This window comes from Palaemon carinicauda, chromosome 27 (genome assembly GCF_036898095.1).
Source record: "Palaemon carinicauda isolate YSFRI2023 chromosome 27, ASM3689809v2, whole genome shotgun sequence".
Taxonomy (NCBI): Eukaryota; Metazoa; Arthropoda; class Malacostraca; order Decapoda; family Palaemonidae; genus Palaemon; species Palaemon carinicauda.
In genome coordinates, this window is record NC_090751.1 from 53,810,264 (window position 1) to 53,837,763 (window position 27,500).

Consider the following 27,500-nt stretch of genomic DNA (forward strand, 5'->3'; position numbering starts at 1 on the left):
AAGTGGTGGAAGTGATGGACAGGAAAATACACTGGCAGCAGTTCACAGTCGAAGGTAGAGTAGATGGATTCTGCCCTGGAAAGTTTTCTACTGAAGAAGCCCAATGCAAGGGGCTGTCCCTTAATTATTTGTTCGAGTGCTGCCCAACGGCAACATCACTGGCATTGGTGGAGACTAGGAGGGGTACCGTATACCCAGGAAAGGTGAAAGCCATAGCAGTTGATAGGGCTTACTTGGCATTGAAGAAAGCCGCCTCATGAAGGGTACCCCCACTTCAGGTTTTTAGGCTTCCCATGAGGAGTCGTACAGGTGGGTGATAATGGTAAACACAGCTGGTAGGAGCCAGTGATAGAATTTCACCATGCCCAAGAACTCCTGCAGTGCTTAGACAGTTGAGGATATGAGAAATTTCTATACGATTGATTCCTTTCCAGGGAGGGGGTAGAAGCCTTCCAGAGTGATGCGATAACTGAAGAATGCAACTTCCTTGGCACCAAGACCTGATTACAAAGCTGTTCTGCTGTAGGAGGTCAAGAACATTGCATAAGATCCCTTCGGGAGGTTAAGAATTGAGAATGCTTTAGTGCAGTGAAGGCAAGTGATGATGTCACTTATGTTGGGAGTGGCTGGTAGGTTTGTTCTGTCTGCATGTTAACATACCTGTAATCCCCACGAGTGTTAAGGATCCAACCTTCTTCAAGATGATGTGCAGCAGTGATGACCATAAGCTTGATGACTTTTGACAAAGGCACATTCTCTCCTTTTAGGCAAACGTGAATTTAGTAGTTGCCAAACGGTCTAGCGCCAAAGACCCGAATCTTACATACACTGAGGGTCCCGTTACCTTGATTTGGTAATAGATACCGTGCTTGACAGTAACCATGGGCGTCTTATATAGTTCTAACTGAAACACACCGGGGTATAAAATGAAGCGTGCTAATGTTGAGAGCGCGCGAGGTCAGAGGGAGTCGATGATAAAAGTATGGATGATTACCAGTTGGCGCTGATGGAGCAGATGATAAAGGTGTGGATTATTAAGGGCTGGGGTTGACTAAGCGTCGATGTGCAACGTCGACTAAGAGATGGAAATGGGCAAGGAAATCTGATCTGATTAAGCGATAATGTAACAATGGCAACAATAAAATTCCACTTGGTGCCCATGGGTGGGAATAGCAGATCAGTTGGTGGTCACCAGGCAAACATCAGCAGACTTGGAATTCTGGGGTCACACCGCCCTTACTAAGGAACGAGGCACAAGGGAACGACAGGCACCAGTATCTAGCTTAAAGTGCATATTAGATCCTGAATCATGCAAAATTAGACTAATTAATGGGGAGGTCACCGCTACACACAATGACCTTCTTACATGTTTTATTTTTACCCTTGACATCCAGTGGCACATTTCTTAGCAGCAGCTCGAATCTGGAGTGGTAGTAGCATAACTAATGGTGCGTAGCATCATCTAGTGGCTGTTGAGGATGTTGGCTTGGGCGTGGGGGGGGGGGGGCATTTGTAGGTGGTGGATTACAATGCCACTGCCCAGACTTGTCATGAGGTGGACGTCAATGTCCTGCAACATGCAACTCAGCTTAAGGTGATGTTGTACGCTTGCCCCCTTCGTCAGGAGTTGAGTTGTTGATGAAGTTCTTGACGGTTGGGAAGTGGCTATCCATAAGGGCGGCAACTCTGGTCGTCTGGTCCTTCATGAGTGAAGTATCAACATCGGGTAGGGTGACTCACACCAGTTCTTGCAAGCATTATGCTCAAAGGGAACAAAGTTATTCTTTATGTTCATCTTTTATCCGTCATTCTCATTATATGTTCTGCCCATGTCCAAAATACTTGGGGCAGTGTTTCCCCAGGGCACGAGACCTAAATTAAAAGAGAGATAAGCATGGCATGTGTTTTGAAACGTGACAACACTAAATATCAAATGAAAAATTGTAAATGTAATTTTTGTCTTATTGTAAAACTAATTGGAGTTCACTTTGAAGAGATGTCATTTTCGAAAGTTAAACACCAATAAAACACTATATAATAACGGTAAACATAAAGTAACATACCCAAAAGACATATTTAGAAATTGCATGGCATGAATACACTTTATGGAATTGCAGAGGATATTTCTTTACTGAGAAAGGCTGGAGCCAAGAGACTGAAAGCTGATCCAAAGTGATGGCGATCACAGTGAATGGAATTAGTGGACCAACATGGTTTGCAAATCTATATATTATGAGGGCTAAGTAAGCATCATGGTTTACGCTGCATTGTACAAGCGAGACCAGCTATGAAAATGCACCACTGTCTACGTTGCAACAGTAGTGATGTGAATTTCATCGAAGAGAGAATCATCGGCAAGGATAGCCTGGATGGAACTACAGCAAGTACTTCACTGCAGGAAAAATCGTGGAGCAGCGAAACCGCAGTCTTTCATAATAAACTATGCTACTCTTAAGGGAATTGAATCGAGATCAACGGATTTTAAGAATCTAGATTTTTTGAGGAGGACAGTTAGATTCAGTTTGGCCTGCTTAGACACGAGATACCGATCCAGCAGAACGACATAAATCCCGTTATGAGAGAGAACCACAAAGCTTCGTCGAAGACGGAGAGAAGCTTGCAGTCATGAAATTCTGAAAAGTCTAGTTAAAAGTCATTCACATATTTCAAAATTTATCTTGAAATTTTCCATTTAAAATAAACTCAACGTTTTTATTTATCACTAATTGTTAATTCATTGCAAGATTCCAAATATCTTTGGGTTTAAAATTTTCCCATTATTGTCATTACATTGAAGCGTTATTCCATCGATTATTCTGTGTAGTCTCAACGAAGAATCAAGTAAAAAAATTGGTTCGTAACTCGTATCAACACCAAATATTAAATGGAAAAACGTAAATGCAGTTTTCGTCTTATCCTGAAACCTAACTGGAGTTCAGTTTGTCCGGAGAGAAGTTATCCTAGAATTTTAAACGCCATAAATATATATACAGATACATATATACAGTATATATTAATAAATTAAATTCATATACATACATATATATATGTATACTATATATATATATATATATATATATATATATATATATATATACATATATATATATATATGTGTGTGTGTATATACATTATGTATATATATATATATATATATATATATATATATATATATATATATATATATATATATAATGCAAAATGTGTAGGGGTGTGCTCACGCATATTCTTTTGGTCAAAGACAAAAACTGAGACTGTTATTTCATTTACGATTTGGCGCCATTAGCTATTTTCTTTCTGATGTCTGGCATTTAATCTAGCACCGCTGACAAACTTTCTATTACTTGATCTATTACTACATAATATCTTGAACGTCGTTATGACGTTAACTGTTGCACAAAATAAAAATTAGATGCTAAATAAAGAACTTTAAAACTCACTTGTTTAAAACGCACGATCAAATATGGAGCTCTTAGTTAACTCTCCTTAAGAATTAAATAACAAAACTTTACTATTCGTTAACAACTTTTCAGACTAGTCACCTGAAAAATACATTTAATTTCCATAAATATTGGGATTTCAATCACTCATTTTAAGAACTAAATTATAATTTTGAATACTATAAGATGAATTATTATTAGTTCTTTTAATATAAGGAATCTTTCCCATATAGAATATGAACATATTACGCACACACACACAATATATATATATATATATATATATATATATATATATATATATATATATATATACATACATACATACATACATACATACATACATGCATACATGCAAATGCTATCTATTATGTTAAGTAACAAAAATATTAAAACTCGTCAGGTCTTTCATTTCGAGCCAAACACGAACTTGGTATAAAAAAGGACAAGACTTTCGTGGTATTTCCTATATCTTTTATCTCTCATTTAGGACAAGATAGAATAATTAATGTAGACCACAACTCTCATGTTTATACTTGACAAACACAGTAATGAGTCTAGCAGTTCAAACTGATAGAAATATTTTATTCTGAATAGAAGATCAAACAGCGACAGATGTAAAGAATAAACGGCAGTGGGTTACACATGAATCGTTAACTGGTAAGATAGTGGTAAGGAAGAGATCATCTATAATGAATGGATTCACCATGGTGAGATGAGGATTAACTGTTTGGGATCCTCATCCTTGTTTCCCCCCCTCTCATTATGACGCATGCTGGATTTCCAAAAACTGTGCCCATGACGTTCCTTGCCTAGACTAACAACAAACGCCCTGTACCTCGTTTGTGATCCGAGAATCCCAACGTTGCACCAAAATGGAGAGAGAGAGAGAGAGAGAGAGAGAGAGAGAGAGAGAGAGAGAGAGGAGAGGAGATGGAAGCTGTGCAATTTGAAAAAAATAATCTAATCCATCTGGGATTACATTATACATAGTAAACATGTAGAATGAATACAGATCAACTACGTGACATACTGCCAATATTTAATAGAATAACGTGTAATTCATTTGGAATCACTTAGATATCCTTTCAATGAGTTTTCATGTTATGAGTGACCCACAAAAATGATGATATCTAAATATAAAATGGAAGACGGCTGAACAAACAGTATCTGATAGATTTGCAACTCAACACAACATTAAAGAAGGCAAATGACGTTCAGTTATCGATGGTGCCACTCCACAATATCTCTCTGTCATATTCTTATTATTATTATTATCATTACTTGCTAAGTTACAATCCTAGCTGGAAAAGCACGATGCAATAAGCCCAAAAGGCTCCAACATGGAAAATAGCCCAGTGAGCAAAGGAAATCAGAAAATAAACTACAAGAGAAGTTTAAGAACAACATTAAAATAAATCATTCGCATATAAACTATAAAAATTTCAAAATAACAAGAGGAAGATAAATAAGATAGAATAGTGCGCTCAAGTGTACCCTCAAGCAAGAGAACTCCACCCAAGACAGTATACGACCATGGTAAAGAGGCTATGGCACTACCCAAGACTAAGGAACAATGGTTTGATTTTAGTATCCTTCTCCTAGGAGAGCTGCTTACTGCAGCTAAAGAGTATCTTCTACCCTTATCAAAAGGTAGTTAACCCCCTGAGTGAAGAAGATTGTTTGGTAATCTCAGTGTTGTCAAGTGTAGAATATGTAAAGAATAAGCTAGAATATTTAGTGTATGTGTAGGCAAAGGGAAAATAAGCCGTAACTAGAAGATAAATCCAAGGTAGTACTACCTGGCCAATCAAAGGACCCAGTAACTCTCTAGCGGCAGTATCTTGCCAAAATTTCCTTTCACTACTGAAATGGAATCTACAGTACTCTAAGACCAGTAATAACGACCTAATTGAATCCAAAATTCTGAACAGGCAAATCCTCTCAAACGTACTTCACACGCGTTCCTTTGCAGGTACATATCCTTCAGTAACATAAGACGCTGACACAAATTAACTTTAGTTTTAATTGAGTAAAATGATTTCTGATATAGCTAAATAAAAAAAAAACGAGTAGAAACTACATAAATTTTATAAGGGAATAATTTTAATATTTTTTAAAAATCTTTGAAAGGAATTTTCGTTTGAGATTCCTTGTTTGAACAGTGCAACTCTGTAGGTTTTGTTTGCTTTTCTTTCTTTTTTTCTTGCCACTTAGCGGGCCTTGGTAAACGCAAGTGTACCTTTGCTCTGGCAAAGCAGTTCCAGATAATTTCAACGGAGCCACTTTTCCGAGCAAGGAGGGTTTGTGGTAAGGTGGCAGGCAAGGTTTTTGTGGCAGGATTTGTGTTGGTGACCCTACGAGAAAGTTAAACGGATACAGGGGATATAGGGTTGTGACCACGAATGTACAGAAATCGAGGGGAAAATTACATCAACTCACTATGACCAAATAATGTATAGCTTAGTATAGCATCATATGATGCCATACCCTGACCAGTAACTTGTAGTTCAATACATACCAGATTTTGTAATAGTCTTCAAAATGATATTGTGATTTATATCATACATGACAGTAATTGAGTCTCTCTCTCTCTCTCTCTCTCTCTCTCTCTCTCTCTCTCTCTCTCTCTCTCTCTCTCTCGTCCATATGACATTACCAGTCTCCATACGGGCCATGTCTTTCTGCCTGTCTCTAGACACAACACTCCATTTCTTGTCCTATTATTTTCTTATGCTAGAAGGGACATGAGGAAAATTTTCCGTCTTAAACCTACTGTACATGAAATTTAGGCAACAAATATATGAAATAGTAGGATTCATCACATTTTTTCGTCTATACAGAACTCTCCATCTTCCTTGTATGTTTTTGTCCTTAAAGAAAAAGCTTACATTACACCACGAGGGGTACACTAACGTTACTATCCCCCTCCTGGAGGGAACCTTCTGACAATCGTCTGAAAGTCTGTGTCCTTCATTCTTCTTGCGTGCCGGATTGAGAATATTGAATAGGAAACTGATTTTATATGCATCTGTTGCCGTCTCGCCATATGTTTTATGTTTATGAAGGTATTTTTTTCTTAATTATTAAATAATCAATATTTTCATTACTGTAATTAAAAACTTTAAACGTTGCTAGCTATAAATCCTCCTGAAATCTGATGCAGCGAGTCGAACCTAACATAGTCCGAACTAAAAAAAAAAAGAAAAATGATAGCATGCTGTTTCCAGGAAACCATTCTAAATTTTTGAAGGGTAAACATTATTCCTTTGTCCCACAAAAAAAGTAATTCAGTTCGAGGTAAGATTAGGATTACAGGTTTGGAGTCTACCTTTTATCTCTGAATTCGCTGTTTGCTAAGTGGTTTTGCTTGGGTATTGGTAACTTCTTATTCATGCGCGCATTCCTTTAATTCTGAGCAAGTGTTTACTAAGCAGCTCCTTTCCTTCCTATTTGCAGGCAGACAGAATTGAGATTATCCCTAGCTTACTTGCGCTTAGTCCAGCCACGTGGAATTCTTTTAATACCTTTGTAGTTCAAGGAGGTTTAACCTCCTTCTTGTCGTTATGGGCTGCGGAATTTCTCTTTTGAGTATGTATGTATGTATGTATGTATGTATATATATATATATATATATATATATATATATATATATATATATATATATATATATATATATATATCCCTATCACCGCATAAATTTGTAGATGATCTGCTTTCCGTGTAGATACACTATGGGTTCTGATACATCATGGTATACTGGTCTTTTGTTTGGGTTAATCTAATGTGTTTGCCAATCCCTCATAACGAGCGAGTGGTATGTCCCAATTTAGAAAGTACTTCATAGTTTCATATCTAAGCGTTGTTGGTGAACGCATTAGTTAGGCAATATTGTTACACCTGTGTCACGAATGTCTAGCGTTTGATTGTTTAGATATTTATGAAAAAAATTGTAAATTGATTTAGACGAGATCCTGCGGGTAAATCAAACATTAAATGGGGAAAGGAAAGAACGGGTTGCTGAGAGAGAGAGAGAGAGAGAGAGAGAGAGAGAGAGAGAGAGAGCGTGTTGAAAGGGCAAAGGAATGAGTAGCATAAGATAGCTTTAGCTAAAATAAAAACAATTAATCGGTTAAAGATGAAGACTGTGATAGTGAGGATAATGGGCATAGCGTTAGGCCTAAACTTCCCGTCTTTTCCGATGACCTTGATGATAGGGATTCGTACTTACGAAAATTCGAGTAGTTAACAAAGTTTTATGAATCCGATGAATATGATTTTTCTTTCCAATTACGAGCCTTTTGGGCCAGGAGTTACTACTAATATATTAAGGTATTGTCGTTCCTACTTTCATTTTCAAAAGGTTACTCATCGAGGGAAAGTTAAAACTGTTCCCATGATTTACTTTACTGTAATTTCAGAACTGTTTCTTATTGGTACATTAATTCCTGTTTTATCAAACCATTAGACATATTATTATTCTAAATTGTTATATCTTATTGAGAAAAAACCCCTATTCTTTACCAGTTCATCTAAAAAGGTTAATAGAAGGTAGTTGAAAAGATAATTTTGGGTATAACTAAGCCTTCTATCTCTGTATGCTGCGCTAAAGTTGTCATTGCAAAGAATAGTGATAATACTTAGAGGTTATACATAGATTTTAGAGGTTTAAATGTGACTTTGTTCTATGCAAAATCTATTACTACTAAGGGTATGTTGTCGATGTATACCATACTGAAATTTACTTTGGTTAAAGTTATTATCAAACATGTTTAGATGTGATATCTTAGTACTACACTACATATTACAGTCACTTGGGTTTAATGCAATCTATGAGAATGCCTTTTGATTTGAAGACTACTTCTGCTTATCATTAGGTTAATGAGGGTTGTTACATTTGGGTTAGAAAGGATTATCTGTTATTCTTATATTGTCGTTCATAGAGGAACGGCATGGACTCACTGGCTAACCCCGTAAGTTTTTTTTTTTCCTTCCTTCCGAATTTCGGTTTGTCAAGTCCCTACCTTATTCTCCCTGGAAAATAATGCTGTTGCTAATAATCCTCTGCCCACTATAAAGAAGAAACTCCGCTCATTCAGAGGCAGTACAAATTTTTATCCATAATTTACTAAAATTATGATAATTAGTAGCCTCACTATGTGATTTCCTGAGGATGTACAGCAATAATAAGTTGGAATAGTCAGACAGAAAGGTGGAATGCTTTAATACTTTTAAGGACTGTCTTATCAAGGTACCTATATTACAGCTCCCTGACTAATCCAAAGTAATTTCTCATAAGGTGCAATTCTTTTATAGTAAACTAGAGGTGTTCTAACGCCCTAAGCTTGTGCCTGTCAAAAATTAATATGTGAATGTAATCTAGCTGCAGTGGAGAAAGAATGGTTAGCCATTGTTAGTGCTATAGGAAAATTCAAATTGTTAGCCATTGTTTGTGCTATAGGGTAATTCTAATTTGGTTACCCATTGTTTGTGCTATAGGAAAATTCAAATTTTGTTAGCCATTTTTTGTGTCATAGGTGAATTAAAATTTTGATAGCCATTGTTGGTGCCATATGAAAATTCAGATTTTGATAGTCATTGTTTGTGCTATAGTAGAATTTAAATTTTATTAGCCATTGTTTGTGCTATACGAAAATTCGAATTTTGTTAAACATTGTTTGTGCTATACGAAAATTTTAATTTTTAGCCATTCTTTGTTCTATAGGAAAATTCAAATTTTATCTTTTAGTGAAGAATTTATTATTCAAAAGGACCAACATCCCGCGATATATCTCTATTTCTTAAGTCCTACAATTACAGAATTCATTACATAAAATATTCATATTGACTAGGAATATTTGTCGTATTTTGGGGATATTGTGAGGGAATAATTTGAATAATTTTTATAAATTTCTAGGAAGGAATTCTTCGTACAACTGTCTAAATTTTTTTCAGGTTTTCCTTTATTTTTTCTTCTTGCTACTTAGCGGCCCTTGGTGAGAGCTCTACATTAATTTACCTTTGCTTTGGCAAGGTATCTTTAAATCAGAGGACTTTGATATTCAAGTTTCAAGTATTTATGTTTTAAATTAGTTAAGGTGATAAATACATAAAGATTCTTTTAATATAGTAAGGCGAGGCAATTTTGGACACCTTTTTAGAAACCTTTGTACAAAATCTGTACTAATAATTTATGACCAAAAATCAAACATGCTTTCAAAAGAGGGAGGTCTCATCTATAAAAATAGTTCGTCTCATAATCACCAGAGAATTAGAAATTCCTATATCTCATCAATAAAAAAAATATCTTAGAGGCGAGGCAATTTTGGACAGCGAGGCAATTATGGACACGTCTGTATCTCCGTTAAGCAGCAACGCTCAATTTCCAAATTATGAAAATTTGTGGCCACTATCAATATAAATATACTATAAAAAAAATTATGGACTTACATAAATTTTTGTGTCCGTAATCCAAGATTGTCCAATTTTGCCTCGCCAAGAAAAAAGTGAGAAAGTTGCCTGTCCAATTTTGCCTCACCATAGCTTTGAAAACTGTCCAATTTTGCCTTACTTTATAAACATATAAATTAAACTTTGTATTCGAGCACGCAAATATACTTTTATGTGTAAATCTGCATATATGTCATCATAAGCATACAAAATAAGACATTTGGAGTGCAGTATGGGGGGAGGGGAGTGTCTGCTCAGGGTGACACCCTAAAAGGGGGTGACACCCTGAGAGTTACATCTACAAAAAGTTTGTCTTTCTAGCTTGAGGGATATGATATGATTTTCAAAAAGTTAATTAATACTGGGGACACACTCAAAGGTGTTGACACTCAGGGGTGGAGCCTTCAAAAAGATCGACCAAATAATGGTGACATCCTCGAGAAGGGTCTCACCCCAAATGCTACAAATAATAGAAAAAAAATCTTTCTTGTATATGCATTGTTCCTAGAATAATTCACAAATCCAAATGAAAATTTCAGGTATTAGGGAAAATACGTTTCCACTTTTCTGCTTATTTCCATGTTGATAACTGCAATAGAAAAGATGCAGCTGGCGTGTTGCCTTTTTGATATGGTGTTCAATGCAGTAACATTAGAGTAAACAGAATGATAGTGAGAGATATCAACGACAGACAAAGCTGATCCCATAAACAATATTCGTCCTAAGTTGTACATATCCAGTTTATTCATATTATTTTTACCTCATATTATGAACGAGCCGTCAAAGAGACACTTTTACCTACAAAAGATAATCTTACAGAAAAAGCAACCACGAATGATAAAAACAAAACAAGAATAAGAAAGTCATTTGCTCAATAAGTAACAGAAAGGGATGCAATCGAAGATTTAAGAAAAAGAGATGAAATGAAGATCAATAAAGGGAAATCCCTAAAGAAAGGCATTAACAGTTATAAAAACAAAACAAATAATGGTAATACAAAGCAACCAAATATTTCTCGATTTCTAAGAAAAATGTGTGCAAACGCTAAAGTGAATATAAAAAAATCTAAATTGACCAAGGTAATTAATAGTGATTATTCAAACTACTTGGATAGTCATGATAGCGAATCAAAAGGAATTTAATTAATTTTGGGAGAGCGTTTCACCTCCATATAAAGAAGCCTCAGTTGTAGGAAAATGGTATGTGGTAATTTATAAAGATAAAGAACATCCATTATTTTGCATTGGTATAGCAACAAAATGGTTTTTAGCGGAAGAGGGAGGCAAAGTGACTCACTTTGAGTTAAATAGCTTGAAACCACATATCATCATCTCCTCCTACGCCTATTGACGCAAAGGACCTCGGTTAGATTGCCATTCGTCTCTATCTTGAGCTTTTAAATCAATACTTCTCCATTCAACATCTATTTCGCGCTTCATAGTCCTCAGCCATGTAGGCCTGGGTCTTCCAATTCTTCTAGGGCCTTGTGAAGCCTGGTTGAAAGTTTGGTGAACTAATCTCTTGGAGAGAGCGAAGAGCATGCCTAAACCATCTCCATCTACCCCTCACCATGATCTCATCCACATATGGCACTTGAGTGATCTCTCTTATAGTTTCATTTCTAATCCTGTCCTGCCATTTAACTCCCAATATTCTTCTGAGGGCTTTGTTTTCAAATCTATAAAATCTGTTGGATATTGTTTCATTGTTATACCACGACTCATATCCACACAGTAACACCGATCTCACTAAACTGATAAATAGCCAGACTTTTTTTATGTAATTTCAGGCGATTTGATTTCCAGATATTACCTAACCTAGCCATTGTCTCATTTGTTTTTTTCAATCTTTCATTGAACTTATAATTTTAATCCCTGTAGTAGATATCATAGTTCCTGAATATTTAAATGGTTCCACCTCATTAAACCTTTTTCCTTCCAATGACATTTCCTCTTCCATTGCATGTTCCAATCTCCTCATCTCTGTCTTTCTTCTATTTATCTTGACCTGTGGTTTTCTGCTAATAAGGACAGCGTCATCAGCATACTCTAGTTCAGCTAATATCCTGTTACCAATCCAGTCCAATCCTTTCCCAACATCAACAACTCTTCTATGCATTACAAAATGCATGAGGAGAATAAACAACATAGTATTTTCATGACAAGTGACGTAAGTGTGATACCTCTGTAAATATTGCTATCAGTCAGATCTTCTATTTGCCGTTTTCACCAACACTCCTAGCTCCCATTCATCAGGCTTTGCCTCTTCACGCCACATTCTACAAAATAATCTTGTAAGTAATCTGGGAGTCACATCATTTTCGGCCAATATTATCTCAGTAGTTATTCCATCATAACTAGAGGCATCCCATCTCTTCGAGTTTTTTAAAAGATGGCTTCGACTTCAAACACACTGAATTCATTGATGGGCACATCAAGGTATTCCTCAACTTCAGGTATATCAATCAAATTAATCCCTTTATATCTCCTATTCATGACCCCACTAAAGTATTCCATCTAACGTTGCCTTTCTTCTTCTTCTGTTGTTATAACAGCTCCATCTCTCTTTTTGATGGGTATATGCTTCTTCTGCTTTGCTCCCGTAGAGATTTCTACAATAATTTTATGTACAATTCTTATACCATAGTCACTCCCTGAATCCATAGCTTTGTCAAACTCATCTGCTTTCCTGTCTAAATATTCTCGCCAGTCATTTCTGGATTTTCTTTTGACCTCACTATCAATACTGGAATGTTTAGCATGCTCTACCTTGCAATTTTCATTACTTCCTCAAAAACTTCCAACAATCAACTTCTATCTTTGTCTCCTTTTTATAGTATCCCAAGTATCATTCGTTAATTGTTTGCTATTTGTCTCCTAAAGTCTATAAGATTGCAAATCGATTCTTACATTCAATTACAAAGATTTCTCTGCTCATCCTCTAGAAGCTAGTTGTATTAAACCTAGATATTTTATCTACATTTCTGTTGGGTGCTTTCAGTTTTGATTTCAGTGTAGCAAGAGGAGCTAGTGGTCACTACCAACATTTGCACCTCTATAGCTTCTTATACTTCTCAGAGTCCTACTTCTTTCTTTATCAATGGCTATGTAATCTATTTGATTTTTGTAATTGCCACATGATGAAGCCCATGTATATTTGTGGATGACCTTGTGCTGGAAAAGAACAAAATCTTATAAAATCTGCCCCATTTTCATTTGCAACTTGGCCAAGACCCTCAACACCCATCACATTCTCTATACCTCGATTATTCCTTGCAACTTCAGCATTGAAGTCACCAATCACAATTTTCGTATCTCTCTCTGGGATCTCAACTGTTACACACTACAATTCCTTATAGTATTCATCTTTCCTGTCTTCAGGGGAATCATTTGTTGGTGCATAGTTAACTATAGTACTCATATTGCACTGCTTTGATTTAAACTTTGCAAGTGACCATCTGCTATATACAGCTCTTCATTCCATTAATGACTTTTCTGCTCTTGGTGTCGTCATTCCTACCCCTTCTCTACTAACTCCATCTGTTCTTCCTGAGTAGATACTGTAGATTTGTATTGCCTGGGTGTGAGTTCTTTACCGATCCTTTTACAAAGTGTTTCACTTAGGGCTAAGATATCCAAATGTAATTCATAAATTCATTCTCTACTTGCTGTAACTTCCAAATCTGATTCATGTTTCTAACATTCCAATTACCAATTTTCAATTTTTCTTTTGTATTTATTAACCGGGAGATTCTTAGCACCCTGCAACGCCCGGGAATGGGGGCCATTCTTTCATTTTCGCTTTTCAAAGAGATTAAATCCATAGAGGATTCGTTGGTTAGAGTCATCAAAGGACAGCCAGTTCCTTGTGATGCGCAGTGCCTAACTAAGGCAAGTTACCCCTGCCGGTCCATACTAACTCCACTAAGATCATCCGCCAGGCATCAGAGGTAGAGGAGTATCCAGAGCACCAAACGGATACATAACCTTATCAAATCACAGATGTAATTAAAGGTCTTTTATTTATGAAACCCAGGCTTTAACAAAAATGGTTAGTGCCATCTATAATAGAACAGAAGCAGTTTTTTGAGCATTCAGTTGAAGTAAATAGACAAGACTTATATTCAGGCATTTATTTTGTTACGTGTATGGCTATAATATATATTGAATTGTTCACTTTTATTTCAGGTTTTGTATTGTACATATTTTTTCATTAGTAATAGGTTTTATTAATATCTTCTTTGAAAAGAAAACCTTTTTCTTTTTCCGTTTTTTACAAATCAATATTTCTTCTCTTGAAGTATATGGTAAAAAGTATTTTCAAATAACTATCATTTTTGGTTAAAATTATTAAGAAAATATATAGATACATATAAGAATAATATAAAAGATAAGAAAATTACAAAATGTATTACTTAATAACTTAACATTATGAACTAGTTGTTTTTTCATTTAAGTGTCCAAAATTGCCTCACCATTTATCGAGGCGAGGCAAAATTGGACACTAGATATTCCAGATTTTTTCATCAATTTTTTATTTTAAACCTTCCTTTAGTATCATCTACTAATTTTATTTTAGAAAAAATAATTTCTAGTATTATTTTTGAGAAGCCCTAAAATGAAGGCGAGGCAATTATTGGACACCCATATTCAACAATTTTTCTAGTGGTATTTAATACTTTTTCAAAACCAAACGTACTAATATTTATAAAGTAGAAGGTTGGGGAATTTCTAACAGCATTATAGTTTTTGAAAATTATAAATAGTTTTAGAGATATTGCATCTGTCCAATATTTGCCTCGCTTGTCCAAAATTGCCTCTGTCCAAAATTGCCTTACCCTACTATACCTTGTAATCTATAATGTATCTAACTGTATTTTTCTTTCTTCTGATAGAATTTTAGTATGGATTATGGGCCTTCTCTTTGCTAAGAGACACATCTTAGCGATAAGTGGATTGAACCATTAGGTTCTGCCTAGCATTCATCTGGTAATGTTTCGATTGTCACAAAGATTTGATCTGAATATCGTCTGAAGTCTAAACGTCAGGTCATGCTGTGTGACCTTCATTTGTCTCGACTGCCAGATAAAGACTATTAAAATGTGTTCCACAGGAAACTTATTTTATATGTATCTCTTATTAATTCTTAAATTTGTTTATGCAGTTATTTCTCCAATGATAATTAAATATTCCATTTCTTTTATACTTTCAAATGAAGACAAAACTGAAAATACATTCATCCTCTTGATACTACTTTCTACACACATTATTCTTCCTATTACTTCCTATTGCTTCCTTACTGTTTTAGTAATAAAAAAATCCTATCATTTTCATCTTGTTCCCAGAATTACTCTTTTACAGAATTTACATCAGAGTCCTTCAATACCAAGTCTTCTACTATATAAAATGAAAAAAAAAACCCTGATTTTTTTCATCTACACAATTTTCAAACAATCCAGGTTTTCTAAGCCTTTTATCCATTTTTTACCCTTTTATCTATTGCTCTCCTGACATTTTCCAAAATGAACTAATTCAATGCAATACATGAGCACAGACACGTCAAGCATTACTCCAAAACTCTCACTAATGATAGGACACCATTTGCTGCTAGTTTGAACTTTTGAAATTCTATCAATTCAGCTACCCGATTAGGATGATCATTCCACAACTTGGTTACAACTGGAATAAAATTTCTAGATTAGTGTGTAGTATTGAACCTCATAATGGGGAAGGCATGACTATTAGAATTAACTGCATACCCAGTATTATAAACAGGATGGTACTTTCCGGGAAGATCTGAATGTAAAGGATGGTCAGAATTATGAAATTTGTTATTAACATGCATAACGAACTAATTGAACGATGAAGCTTGAGATTAATATCTGAAGCTGAAGACCAGATAGGAGAAAAATACTAGAAACAAGGTAGAATTTAAAAAATTAGAACAATTCCTCAGAATAGATTGATCACCGAAAATCTTACAAGAATTTCTCAATAAGCCAAATTTTTGTGCAATTGGAGAAGGAACAGACCTAATGTTTTTCATAAAAGTAAATTTGCTGACGAGAATCACAACAAAAATTTTAAGAATAATACAGAGTTGAATAACCTTATCAATGCTGAGAACCGGATGTTGAGGAGCCACTGTCCACGACCTACTTACAATCATACTTAGAGTTTTGTTAGGGTTCAACTTCATGCCCAATAATTTCCACAATGCACTTATTTTGGCTAGATCTCTATTAAGGGATTCGGCAACCCCAGATCTACATTCATGAGATGGAATTGATGCAAAGAGCAGCATCATCTGCACATGCAACAAGCTTCTATTCTAGGCCAAACCACATGCCATGTGTGTATAGTATGAAAAGTAATGGACCAAGAACACTACCCTAAAGAACATCAGATATCACCTTCCTATAATCAATATGATGCCATCAACAACAACTCTTTGCGATCTATTATTTATAAATTCAATAATGATGCTAAGAAAAGATCGATTTCAGCCCCCTTAGGGGTGCTAGCACCCCAGGTTACGAAACGCTGCCTAGGATGTAACACGTTTGAAGACCCTGCTATGTGAAGTATAATAAGTACACGAATATCTCAGTCAGGTTAGATGGCAGTAACTGCGGGTAGGATATATCCATTTAATTTAATTATTACAATAGAACAACGGAGGAAGCAGTCTGCTGTGGCATAGAAAATATAATTGTATGTCTTCTATGCGTCCGATCAGCAACTGCCAGCAAAACTACATTAGTTTCGAAGTTATGTTGTTGGGATACGAAACGAAATTTTGAAACAAAACTATAACCACCCCCCCCCCCAAAAAAAAAAAAAAAAAAAAAACTTCCGCTCTGAAATGAGGACCCCATAAACTACTGTTAAACTAGGAAATTTTAAGTTTGGTAAAATAATAACAAAACTAATTCAATGACTTCCTTCAACTAAATTAAAATAATAATAATAATAATAATAATAATAATAATAATAATAATAATAATAATAATATAAAACTAGCTATAAGGCACAAATGCTGACATTCTCATCTAGAAGCCCCAACATACGATGTCAATTGACATTCTCCACCCTGAAACACGATAACAATACTCGTGGAAGGGCAGAGAAAGAGGGGTATTACACGAAAGGTTGAATACACCATTCATAATTGTAAAGGAACACCAAAACTGCTTCATGTTTAATAGGCATAAACATTTTCACAGCAACAAAGACAATCATTATGTTAAATAATCAAAATAAAAGCAATCACTATAAAAAAAAATCTTTCACTAATGAATGTCATAACCATTCACAGGGTTGTGGTGGCCGATGTGGTAACGTCCATGACTGATGAACACCAGACTGGGGTTCGAGTCCCCCTCAAACTCCTTAGTTCCGTCGGTTGCTGCAATCTCGCCATCCTTGTGAGCTAAGGATGGGGGATTAAGGCGAGCCTATAGGTCTATCTGTTGAATAGGGGGCTTGGACGCTGATCATGTGTATATAGGGCATTGTCCTGCTTGCTAGGGCAATGTTATTGGTCCTCTGCCTCTGCCATTCATAAGCAGTCTTTAAACCTTTAAATCTTGACGTAAACAAGCTATTTCATGCTAAAGTGGCCATTCGTTGAATCCGTGTCATTGTAACATAATAATGGCTCACCGTGTAAAAAGTAAAGAAAAAAAACAAAGTAAACTAATTTGTGGTAAATATAACTTGGAAAGCATGAAATTATACATCACACCAAAAACATAAAAAAAAAAAAAAAAAAAAAAAATAAAATAATATACTTATCAACATTTCTGTTAACCTCGTCTTACAATTGTTACGCTCACCGTTGTATTGTAAATGATGTTACCCCGGCAGGACATATTTGTAGGAATTTGAATTCATCTCGAAAGTTCCTAAAGAAGTTACCGGCTTAGCTAGAAGCAAACTGAAAATTTTACTAACTACACCACCTTGATAAGATAGGTGATTACGTCCAATCTTTAACTGAAAACACTAAAGCTTGAAAAAAAACTCAATAACATCATCAATGAGAGAGAGAGAGAGAGAGAGAGAGAGAGAGAGAGAGAGAGAGAGAGAGAGAGAGAGAGAGAGAGAGAGAAAGCATATCACCAAAATATCTTAACTCCCATGTCCTGGAAAGCCAACTTGCCTGGAAGTAGGGTCCCGACAGGGGGAGGCCTGAGGTTAGAAGTGTTAAAAGAAATATGCTCAACAATCTCACCTCCTCAGCACCATAACTCAGGTGAACAAAAGCTGCATGGAGGGGTGAAAGAAGGCGAGACAAACGTGACAGCGGGGGAGGATAGAAGATAACACTAGAACACCGCTAATAAAGAATCTCAAGAAATATTTATCGCCACGACAAATACATACTTATAAATCTCCGAGATATTTCGAGCGAATGCATTCAGAAGGAAGGTCTCTTTTTCTCTCTTTTCCTTGGGCATGAGAAAGCCCCGTCTTCGTTTTTAGGTATGAAGAAGAAAAGGAAGCCTTGCTGCGAAAATTGACGTGGGCACTCTTAATGTGTAATGTATTAAAGAATTTAAAGAATTAAGATTCATCAAAACAGAAGCGATTTATGGAAGGGAAATTGAGTAGTAAGTATAGAAACATTAGCATTGAAGTTATCATATATTTAACCGATCACACATATATATACACACAAAATATAGGAATAAGGATGCTTGCCACCACCTGACAAAATATACAGACCAACAAACAAAAAATCCGGGTACAGAATATGTAGCTCCCGACCATTGCTGGATGGAGAAAGAAATCACCTCACAAACCACCCTGTATCAGTTTTATCATCGACATCAACAAGAGATCCGCCCGAAAAGAAAAGGTGAAAGATAAGAAGCAAAGACAACGATGAATGAAGGGAAAAGGGAAAAAAAGAACTTGAGAGAGAGAGAGAGAGAGAGAGAGAGAGAGAGAGAGAGAGAGAGAGAGAGAGAGAGAGAGAGAGAGAGAGAGAGAGAAACGAGTTAGGGGAGAGATTCTATAGAAGCAAGAAGATCAAATCCTCCTTTCAGAACGCACGTCTCGAATTTGCGACAAAGGATCGAAACGCTTGTAATGGACGGACGCATTGTGGTGGCGGTTCGAAAAGTTTCCACCAGACAAAGTTTGAAAAGGCGGCATCCAGAGACAAAGGCGAGCCCGGATCATAAAGTCAGCCCGACCTGTCACGCCCTTTGGGGAGCCTTTGGACCGGCAGTGCCACCCTCATCCCCCTCCCACGAGATGGAAGAAAAAGAATGGGAGGAGATGGCGAAAATAAAAACAGATAATAGAGCAAAAGAAAAGAAAACCTGATAACAGACATAAACTGTATGTACACGAGTGTCTGTATATCGAAAATAGAAGTAAAAATAATTCGTGAATATCAAAATATTTTCATATGTAAACACACGAACGCACACATACACAAACACACAGACACACACACACACACACATATATATATATATATATATATATATATATATATATATATATATATATATATATATATATATATATGTGTGTGTGTGTGTGTGTGTGTGTGTGTGTGTGTATATTCCATGAAAACGTAACCGAAATAATAGGGAAAATAAAAACTTCCCCAAATAAAGTTGATTTCTTGGGTTCCCTGAATGGCCTTTTAGAAAATTGTGTAGGCGTGGCTAAATGTGAAAAGAGATCTAGAGCCAAGAGATGAGAGTCGAGAAAATAAGGATTTATCTCAAGACTTGGACATTTTATTTCCTACCACACTCTTCCTCTCTCCCCATAGGCTACTGTTATCTCAAGTGTACAGGTTAGGTTAGTTAAACGCGGTGTTATTAGCATAATTTACTCCCGATATACCACGTACCTAGAATAGAGAGAGGGAGATTTGAAAAGTGGCTGCAAGAATATTTCCGAATATGCATATTTACCAGGCGATATCAATTAAGCACCAGGAAACGCTTAACTAAGCAGACAGAAAAATGATTGAAAGGTGACAGATATTCGTAATATTTTTCGTCGCGAACTCTGAAACAAAGACACATCAGTTACTTTCCCAGAAAACGAAAATAAAAATACAACCATAGTAATGGTAGTACGTCGAAAACTTATAGATTGACAAACACAATTTTCGTTAAAATGTTTTGAGTAACGCTAACACCTAGAGACCAGGAATACCGTTGGAGAAAGAAATATTCAGTGTGCAAACCCAAATCAAATATCACTCATCTGTCGTATCGTTACTGAGTAGGATGGGTCAAATCGAACAGGCAGAGAGAAATAAACCTTAGCTCTCTTAGTCTTGGGATTTTACAGAATATTTGCAGCCCCGTTTTGTCTAGAGCACAGAGGGATCTGAGAGACCAGAGCTAGGTACCCTTAAGCCTTCTGACCAGCATTGTGGCCTTGAACTTTAAGCTGTTGCTACTAGTTGTCCAAAACAAAAGGCTCAGCCGAGTTCAAAGAATGCGCAGACCATAAAAATCCAGCGACTAATGCTAAGTTTTCCTGTTATCAATATTGACTTTCCGACTCTAAGACACTTTTATAACGTCAATATTCGAGACGGAAATGAAAACTTTTTCTTAGCTTTAGTTGTAGGAATTTTATGATCAATAAATATTTTTCTATTGTGTTTATATATCAAATCAGCATAACATACGATAATAATATCAACGTTTCAAAATTAGCAAAAGATATTAGTTAAGTAATTAATTTCGTTTTCTTAATCAATTTAATATAAACAATTTATCACGTGATTTATCAAATCCATCTAGTCTGGTCAGGACATCGACGGATAATCATCTATGTGTATTAAATCAATTTGGCAGTGATACGTAAATCAAAATTATGAGCCAGTAGTACATCAATGAATATGAGACATAATTTTTCACACATCAGAATTTGAAAAGTGCAAAAAAAAAAAGAGAGAGAGAGAGAGAGAGAGAGAGAGAGAGAGAGAGAGAGAGAGAGAGAGAGAGAGAGAGAGAGAGAGAGAGAGAGAGAGAGAGAAGAAGAAGAAGAAGAAGAAGAAGAAGAAGAAAATACCTCACAGAACGACCACTACGATTTGCAATTATGTGAAACAAACCCGAAAGCGATCGACAACACTGGCTGTATGAAATATCCACTTCAATGTTACGTGATTTTTAATATTTGGCATCTTCCGTTCTATCAGTTCCGCAACCAGCCAACCTGGAATTCTAATCATTTTAATTTTTCGTCCTCGATTTTATATATACACTTATCCTTCATCTCTGAGACAAGTTTCATGTAGCAAAGTGCATTACGGAAAATAAAAACCACTTTACAAGGCCACTCTTTTAGCATTGACATTTAGCAATTTTAGCACAAAATGTATTACAATATACAGTATATATATATATATATATATATATATATATATATATATATATATATATATATATGTATATATATACATATATATATGTATATATATATATATATATAGAGAGAGAGAGAGAGAGAGAGAGAGAGAGAGAGAGAGAGAGAGAGAGAGAGAGAGAGAGAGAGAGAGAGAGAGAGAGACAACCAGCTTGGGGATTGCAACCAAAAGGATAACAACTAACTTTACCTCTTCTGGAAGTGAAAAAGTATACAATGAAAAATAACATTATTTGTATATATATATATATATATATATATATATATATGTATATATATACACATATATATACATACACACACACACACATATATATATATATATATATATATATATATATATATATATATATATATATATATATATATATATATATATTACGACTATCGAATTACGTAAATTCCCGAGCTCCCAAACTCACCTGTTTTATGTTACATAATCTGATACACAAGAGAATACCTCCGGGCTCTGAGAATAATACACAACTCCCAGACATTAATATATATGAACACTGAATATCTAAATGTCCTCTTTACGTTATACCCAAAACAAAACTGAGTGATTACTTTACTTTAAACGGGAACTATTCTAAAACCACCTCTTATTTTGGTTTCCGGTCAGGGGATATGAGCCAGTTACTGAGTTAATTATTGGTCATCGAAATAATACATACTTTACAAAAAAAAATATATCCTATAAAAATAACAATTCAGAATTAACACCAAAAATAAATGACTCAAAATTTAAATCTGAAGAAATCCCTCTGATTTATACCACGTGTGTGTCATACATACTTTTTAACAAGGTTACATAAGACTTCGTAACAAAACTACATAAGTTAAAAATTAATTCTTAAATGAATGAATGAATGATTTGAAGTTCTATGGCATCCTGACATCGAAGGCCATTGACGCCGATATCGCTTATTATAAATAAAGATTAAAAGAATATTCAATTAAAACCAGAAAAGTGAATATGTTATAAAAGATAAATAGCATCAGGAAGACCTGCTTCTGATATAAATTTAAAAATGCCACTATCACTGTACGACACATCATGTCCAAGGATCTTGGCAAGGATGAACTTGCCATCTTCACCCCAAGCCTCAAAAATAACGTAAATTTAGATATACAGAACTGTATGAAAATACAACTAAATGAATGATGACAGTCTTATGTAATTTACATACATTTATTTAATCCTAAACTTTCACCTTGCGAGCTGGCTACACATTTCTTAAATAAACAAACGAAATACGTGAATAAAATAATCTACTCTCATGTTAGTCCACCTTCATAAGAATATATATATATATATATATATATATATATATATATATATACATATATATATATATATATATATATATATATATATATATATATATATATATATATACACACACATATACCAAGGCACCTCCCCCAATTTTGGGGGTAGCCGACATCAACAAATGAAACAAAACAAAAAGGGGACCTCTACTCTCTACGTTCCTCCCAGCCTGACAAGGGACTCAACCGAGTTCAGCTGGTACTGATAGGGTGCCACAGCCCACCCTCCCCCGTTATATATATATATATATATATATATATATATATATATATATATATATATATATATATATACACACACACACACACACATATATATATATATATATATATATATATATATATATATATATATGTGTGTGTGTGTGTGTGTGTGTGGGTGTGTCAGCTAATGCTTTTCTTATTTCAATTGTTGAATCTTTGATAAGCCCTTGCGCTAAAAACTTCCATACCAGTATTCTATAAACTTAGGCTACCCGCTGGTCCCATATTTCCCTCAAGCAAACCCATTTTCCACTTACACGTATCTCCACAATTCTCACGTTTCAACTTTTCTTGAGCAAACAATTCTTCTCAATAACTCAACATTTTCTCTTCTACCAGCTTTCAAAATCAGCATTCCCAGTCCACATAATATCTATCTGTTGGTGTATGTGTGTATTCAGTCCCTTTAAAAAGTTAATTTATGATTATTTCTAATCCAGTATTCCTAAAAACATTATGAATCTTGAATAGGAAGTTAGAAGACATAAAGAGGCATTTGGAGAACAATTTTTATCATCCATCAAATAAACACATATTCATAGATATAGCCAGCTATTTTAAAAGCAACACAATCCATATATCAATAATATTAGTATATGCTGTAGCATATAATGCCAACGCACGAATAGTACCCTAGCTAGTTAATATTATGCCTACACGAGTTTTACGTTATATCTAGATATTAAATAATTACAATAACTTGACTGTCTTGGATTACAAAATTAAAGAAGTTACTTTGGAACAAAACTGCATTCCATTACATTCATAAACTATTTCCATAAAGTTCATTACCAAACCGTATATCTAACTATCAAACTCAATTAATTCTAACAGTACTCATGTTTACAAACTTGAACAGCAGTTACTTGTACTTGACCTGACTACCATACAAATGTTTACCAATATCCTCAGGTTTTGCACGTGCCAATTTCGAAAAATAATAATATTCCTAATTATGTTGGAAATATAGGAAAAAACTAAATAAAGTTTAAATTCAATATGCTGAGATACATAATTCCCAGCAGACTGTCTTAGAATTCCTTGTATTACAGAAACATTCCTTTGATGATCTTATGCTATAAATAGTGGTTGGGACGGAGCCTTCGCCACAAGGGATGATGAAGGTAACATACGCTATTGGAAAATACGTTGCCTGAGAATTTCGAAATCTTGGATATATAAATATAGTCGTTAACACAGGATGAATAAGCAAAGATAAAATACGATAAATCTTGATATGTTTTATCTACTTTTGACTGGAAGTAGTTTTGATATGCTCCGAAGGCAATGGGAAATTAGGGATAACAGAAATATAACATTAGGAAATCGGTATTTGCATGCATTTAATCACGAGTATAACAACAACAAAATCTAAAATTTCACAATTAATAAAAACGGAGGCTTCCATAGTTATTCCAATCTTTAAATAATCAAATAGCAATGCAAATATGAAAGTATTAAGTTGACAATTCCAGAACCTCTAAAAAACTTACTTCACACGCACGCGTGAGCACACATACACACAATATATATATATATATATATATATATATATATATATATATATATATATATATATATATATGTGAGTGTGTGTGTGTGTGTGGTTTTTTTGAGGTTCTCGAAGAATTAATACCTTCATATTACATTGCTAATTGATTTTTTAAAGGCTGGAATAACTATGGAAGCCTCTATTTCCATTAGCTGTTAATTCGTTATTACGTTGTGGTTTTATATACAGTATATACAGAACATACACAAACACAAACACACTTACTGTGTGTGTATATATATATATATATATATATATATATATATATATATATATGTATATATATATACAGTATATATATATATATATATATATATATATATATATATATATATATATATATATATATATATATATATATATATACAGTATTATATATATATGTTATATATACTATATAACTATACCGTATGTACACTAGGGTACACAACCCGTCAAAATAAAGGCTAAATATTTAGATATATATGCCCCTATACCCATACCCCTCTCAATGGGATTTGACAATTCCTTCTCCCCTTACTCGAGGGGCGGGTAGAATTCAGCGTGACCGGAAATATATATATTTATATATATATATATATATATATATATATATATATATATATATATATGCGTGTGTGTGCGTGTGTATGTATATGTATATGTATATGTATATATATATATATATATATATATATATATATATGTGTGCGTGCGTGTGTGTGTGTATGTGTATGTGTGTATATATATATATATATATATATATATATATATATATATATATATATACACCAATAAAAAAATATATATGTATATATGATACACGCACACGCTAGTGGATGTTACCCGTAAATATTTAGATAGATATGCACAAACACGAAACCCCCCCCCCCACACCAGGTTATGAATCCTACCTCTCTCCCTTGGCCGAGGAATGGGTAGAGCTCAGCGTGACCGGAAAGAAATATTTGAATATATACATACATATATATATACACATACATATATATATATATATATATATATATATATATATATATATATATATATATATATATCAAGACACTTGCTCTTTATTGCTTAAGGGAGATGTGTGTGTGCCAAATGTATATATAAATACGGTAAATATGAAGGAATATTTAATTTCATATTGCAAATCTAATGTTGGAAATTTCAAACATATAGGATTTCAAAATACAATATTTTTCATTGGAGTTGAAAATTCTTTACATTATTAAAGTCAAATACAAATCACAAATTTAAAAAGTTTTTATTTATTCACTGATTAAATACTTTTATTTTTCAATAACAAAAACAAGGAAATAACTGAAATAACCAAAGTTTAGCAAGCATCTCGTCCTTGCTTTTTTTCCCGATTTTTTTTTCTAGCCTTTCCTGATTACTTTTATAAAGTTGCAATGAACTAATCTCAATAGAGCACTAGTATTTGCCACACAGATTGCTGTAAGATCAATGACCGACCACCAAAAGCTCCCACAGTATATGAGAAAACTACTTCTAATGACAACTTTTTGATCTTACCCTCCTTGTTCCACAAATCCCAATACCATTAATTCTCATCAATAAAATGCACAAAGATTCAAGCATAGTTTAAAGTAGTCTACGTACTTTAGACTTTTAAGTAAACGGGATTTTGTAAGAAAGGCTAAATGTAAATCAACGTTTCCTTACAAATTACCTTTTCGTTATTCTACATTATTATTATCCAAAGGGATGAAATATAAATAAGACAATTTTCAATTATTACATCCTTGCAATCATAATGAAAAATTACTCAACGGAATAAAGCAGAAAAAAACAACTTAATTTTGTTAGACTAAATTGGTCTCATAACCACAGCAAAGAATTCTGTGAATTAGTGATCTATCTGATAAATAGAAAACTTTCTCTAGGATACCTTACCTCCCTGTACTTCGTAACCGCGGTTAACTGGTGGATCTGGAAATAAAATAGAAAACTATGAGTATGCCAATACTTTTTTTATTTGTTTAGGATTCAGTATCCTTCAAGCTCAATCAAAATGAAACATATTTGTCATCCTTTTTAATAGTATACTCTATTTATATCGTACAAATAAGGCTTTAATTTTCACGATATAGTAATATGAAACAAAGACATGCAGCTGTTAACTATATCTTTCTAAGTAGCCCCTTAAATCACATAAAACTCTGACAATGATACTTTTATAAAATCTTTTACTGAAAGCAATGTGGAATAAATATATTCCTATTTCCCACAGCAAAATTACACTTTCTGGAACTACAGCTACAAATCTACGGTATTCCATACTAAATAAATATGTCAATCTCTATACCAATGTTTCTAACACGGTCATATACATTGTATTGAACGGATAAACAAACTTTACAAATGTAAATTGGAATACAACTTTATAAAAATCATAACCTATACAATGTTCTTTATAAATAATTGTTAATTATCCGTCAATATACCACTGGTTAACAAATATAATATAATTTTTACACAAGAGTATGCTAATAAAATTACTATATAACACGTTACTAAATGAAAATATATGCTACACAAAGGTTTTAGGATCTTATGAAAAAAAAATTTCCGAGCATGGCAATCCATATAGAAATAGGTTGAAAACCAACCCCTCAGCATATCAACGTCCGAGAGCGAAAGTTCCATTCAAATCACTTTTGCTGTTTTTTCCTTTTTAAATTAACCATTGCAATCGACGGTAAAGATGTTGATAAACTTAGAGCAGATGTTTGGTTCCTGATTACTAATTGAATCTTAGCTTTAAAAAACAAAGAGTTAAAGGGGTAAAACAGAAAAGAATGACAGTTCTAAAGGTAATGGACATCAATGCATTATACTGTATAAGATTATCGCTAAAGAAAATCTGACAACCAAGTGGCATTGAAAACAGAAAAAGTACAGGACCGAGAAATTCTCTATTTTATTTCATGCAAAAAATATCACTTCAACGCAAATGAGTTTTACAATAACAAGATCAATCATCACAAAAGGAATTAAAAGATGAAAGTACAAAAATAAGGCATACGATAACATAAATGA

General features: G+C 34.2%; 1 long non-coding RNA gene across 1 annotated transcript in view; it reads right to left on the minus strand.

Moving 5' to 3' along the window:
- Nucleotides 1–27,500, minus strand: part of LOC137621194 (uncharacterized) — an 833,937-nt gene that overhangs the window by 641,680 nt on the left and 164,757 nt on the right. Inside the window, exon 2 of the long non-coding RNA XR_011040171.1 lies at nucleotides 26,355–26,390. This is a non-coding gene — a long non-coding RNA (uncharacterized lncRNA). The remainder of the gene's footprint in view (nucleotides 1–26,354; nucleotides 26,391–27,500) is intronic.